Raw genomic sequence first — 3,565 nt, 5'->3', positions numbered from 1 at the left:
CCAAACCCAGCCTGGGCTCGTCCTGCAGCAATGCTTGTGGCCCTGCACCCACCTTGGAGATGCTCCCAGCTCTGAGATGCTCCTTCTCTGTCCTGCCACCCTCTCCCCACCACTGCAGCCGTGTCGGGTGTTTCCATAGCAAGTGCCTTAGCAAGTTTGGGATCGGTTATGAAAGCAGAGGGGAGCCATGTTGGGAGGTCTTGACCCAGCTGTGTAGTGAGTTGGGGGCAAGCGTGGAGGCTTCGGGGAGGCTCTGGCTTTGCCCCTGGGTTGCTCAGGGGTGGGCAGAGATGCCCTGCTCTTTCTGGGGGAGGTTGCAGGCTGACAGCCAGCCTGGGTTTGTTTTAGGATGGGGCACTTTGGACAGAGTGATCCTGAAATGCGGCTCTGAGGCTGGTGCTGCTCCTCTTGCATGGGGACATTAAGAGGCAAGGGGGGTTCTGACCTCCTTCCTCCTGCCCAGCCTGGGCTTTGTCTCCACCTGGCCCCTGGCAGGGCTGGGGAGGAAGCAGATGGGGAGCAAGCTGTGGGTCCATATCTGTGCCGCACCCCCAGCATCAGTTTTCTGCCTGGCTGGGCTTCTTGCATTCCCAGTACACTTCGGGGAGGGGGGGATGACTTCAACACATGAAGGAGAGACTCCCTCTAATTATCAGGAGTGATGAAAGCCTCTTAGGCAAGAAGTGATGAGGGAAGAGTGCCTGACCGTGGGAAGGAGAGAGACGGCACAGATGGCATCGTGCTGCCAAGCAACCTGCTCCTGTGCTGGGAACAGGCAGCAGCGACACACGGACACACCGGGAATACGGCCCCGGCCACGCCACCCAGCCCGACCTGCAGCCAGGGAGCTCTGCCTCCGCCCCTGCCATGGGGTTTGGGCAGCCTTGCAGCGAGCTGGGGCGGTCAAACAGACAAGCTGATGATGGCAGGACCAAGGCAGGCTGTAACATGGAGTTTCACCATGTTACTGGCACTCAGGCACTGACTTACTTGCCACTTTACAGAGTCCTTGGCCAGGCTGGGGGTGCTGACCCAGAGAGGCTCTAAACGCAGCAGAGATGCTGTGGAAAGAGGTACGTGGTGGTGAGTGCTCTTAGGGCGGCGTTTGATGTCCTTATGGCAGATGGAGAATCTCGGCAGAAGGAAGAGTGTGAAAACCATCTCCAAAGATGGGGCTTTAGAAATGGATTGGTTAAGTTGGAAGCAGCTGGGAGGGCTGAAGTAGGAGGGGGAGAAGCATGCACCTCAGGGTGTACATGGAGGATAACCTGAGATGCTTTAGGTCCTTTGGCAAGTGGGGACCACGAGACCAGCTGGGACCTGCAGTAGTTGAATGGCAAAGATGACACTCCTGAAATAGCCAAGATTTGGTTTTGGCCCTGAAGAACTGCAGTATGGAGCTGCAGCTCTCAGAGCCGGGGTTCCCAGAGCAGGACTGCACTAGGTGCTTCACCCAACTGCTTTGAGGTACGTTGTGAGGTGATGGAGAGTGGACTGGGGAGTCTTTTTGCAGATCGTGAAAGTCCTGGTGGCTGGAAAATCTCTCCTCTGTGGAGGGACGATTTCAGGAGAGGGTGGGTGGTTATGCCCCAGTATGTGGCTTGTGACTGCTTGGACCATGCTGCTCTCTTACATGACCCCTCTGTGGTTGCTCTACTTCCATGAGGATTAACCCGTGCTTTCCCTGCCTCCACATCTTGGATTTGCCTGCCCACCGGTCGCTGTGTGAGCCCTTATCAAGAAGACAAGAGCTGTCCCTTTGCTTTGTTTGTGTCCCCCACTCCCCTTACCCTCTGCACCTCCCTCCATCAAAGCAACCAGAGATAGGAGGCTACAGCTCTGCTTTTAAGTTGAATCTCTGCAGCTGAAATAAAAATTGCATATATTTGCATAAGGAGCATCTCAATTAGCATATTTGTGGGTAAAGCTAAAAGGGCTGTTCATTTGGAAGTGAAAATGTGAGCGAAACATGGAAATGACTTCCAGCCCCCTTTGCAAGCAGCTTAATTAAATATTTCCTTAGTGTGCGCGCATGGATTTGGGAAGCTCTTGCTGTATATGTAATGGTGTGTGAAACCCCAGGGTGGGCAGGGAAGCCTGAGGTGGGCATTTACACCCTGCCCTGCCTGCTGCTGCAGCTCCCTCGTGTGCTGTCCCCACACCTCCAAAGTGACAAATCTGCAGGGGGGCGAGGGTTTGGTGCGCCAGGCAGTGCCACCCGAGGATCTCCTTCTCCAGGAAGGTTTTCTTTCACCGCCTTGCACGGTGATGCTATGTTTTCCCTGTCATTTCCCAGGGGGTAGAGGCAGAGAGGTAGCTGTGATTTAGGAGCAGCATCAGGCTGGGCAGGGCTGCCTGCCTCCTGCCAGAGCTGTGCTCAGGGGAAGATCCTGCCTTTGTTTAAATATAATTGCTTTGGGCCCGATCCTGTTCATGCTTGGATCAGTAAGAGCAGGTATGAGCCTTCTAGGGAGAAAAATGGTGCTGCTGCTTTTTTTTTTTCTTTCTCTCTCTCTTTCCCCACCCTTTTTTTTAAAAGCCAAGCTGATTATTTTTCTTGCCTTTGAGCTTATGCCTCAGCAACTCTCCCATCTCCTTCCTGGGAGAGTATCTTGGGCTGCACGGGACATGCCTGGTGCAGACATGCCCTGTGAAAGCTCGCTGCATTAATGTGGGACCTCACTGCTGTCCTGGGACAGTGTGGCAGGGAGGGCTCAGCCCCTTCTGTCCACACAGGAGTGAGGGCCCCCAAAACCACCTCCAGCTGTGAGGGTCCATGGGATCCCCTGTGCTTGCAAACAGGGATGCCTCGTGGTGCTGGGAGGGTTTTTTTTTTTTTTGGGGGGGGGGGTTAGCAAGGGGACAGGCTGTTGTGGTGCCACTCGTGTGAATGGTTGCATGAGGAGGGGGGACTCTCTATGTCTTCTCCTGCTTAGGGGAGAGGCATCAGGTCCCTGGGGCTGGTTTCTTTGGTAAGAGGGGTGTAGAGCATCGCCCAGGAGAGGGAGGGAGAGAGGGGCATGCATGATCCCACCGCACAAAGAGCCCAGAGAGGAGGCTGAGGAGAGAGACAGAAACCTCTTGGGCTGTAGGGAGGGGGTGGAAGCGCACACACGCATGCACTCACAGCCATGGAGGGCTGAGGACGAGGGGGGCTGAGGGAGGGGGTCACACACAACCTATTGTGAGCAGCTGAAAGGCGCTACAGTCCCGAAATGTTAATCTGACCCAACCTTTTGCCAGTGATAATTTTCCTCTCAATGAGCGTGCATTAATCTGGCCCTTTCTCCCCCGTTCCCCCGCCGTGCAGAGCCCTTGTTCTGCTGCCTCTTGCTAAAAATCTCCTTTCAGCAAACCCAAATAAAGCTCCCAAAGTCTGGAGCTCCGTCCCTGCCCAGGAGCAGGGCGGGCAGGGTCAGCTTGCCAAGGCTCTGGCTGGGGCACAAACCCTGCAGTGCTGGAAAGGACGTTTCCCTTTGCCGTGCCATGGGCAAAACCTGGGGTCTGGGGTGCACAGGCATCTCCCCTCCCAACCTGCCAGTGCCCTCACCCCACACATGAGGGG

General features: G+C 55.5%; 1 protein-coding gene across 1 annotated transcript in view; it reads left to right on the top strand.

Annotated features, from left to right (window-relative positions):
• LOC104525636 (plexin-A1-like) overlaps positions 1 to 3,565 on the top strand; it is a gene marked incomplete at its 5' end in the record, with an annotated part of 67,771 nt that overhangs the window by 11,307 nt on the left and 52,899 nt on the right.

Source organism: Antrostomus carolinensis, unplaced genomic scaffold (genome assembly GCF_000700745.2).
Source record: "Antrostomus carolinensis isolate BGI_N321 unplaced genomic scaffold, ASM70074v2 scaffold6585, whole genome shotgun sequence".
Taxonomy (NCBI): domain Eukaryota; kingdom Metazoa; phylum Chordata; class Aves; order Caprimulgiformes; family Caprimulgidae; genus Antrostomus; species Antrostomus carolinensis.
Note: the sequence above shows the minus strand (reverse complement) of the source record. Positions and strands in the feature narration are given on the sequence as shown.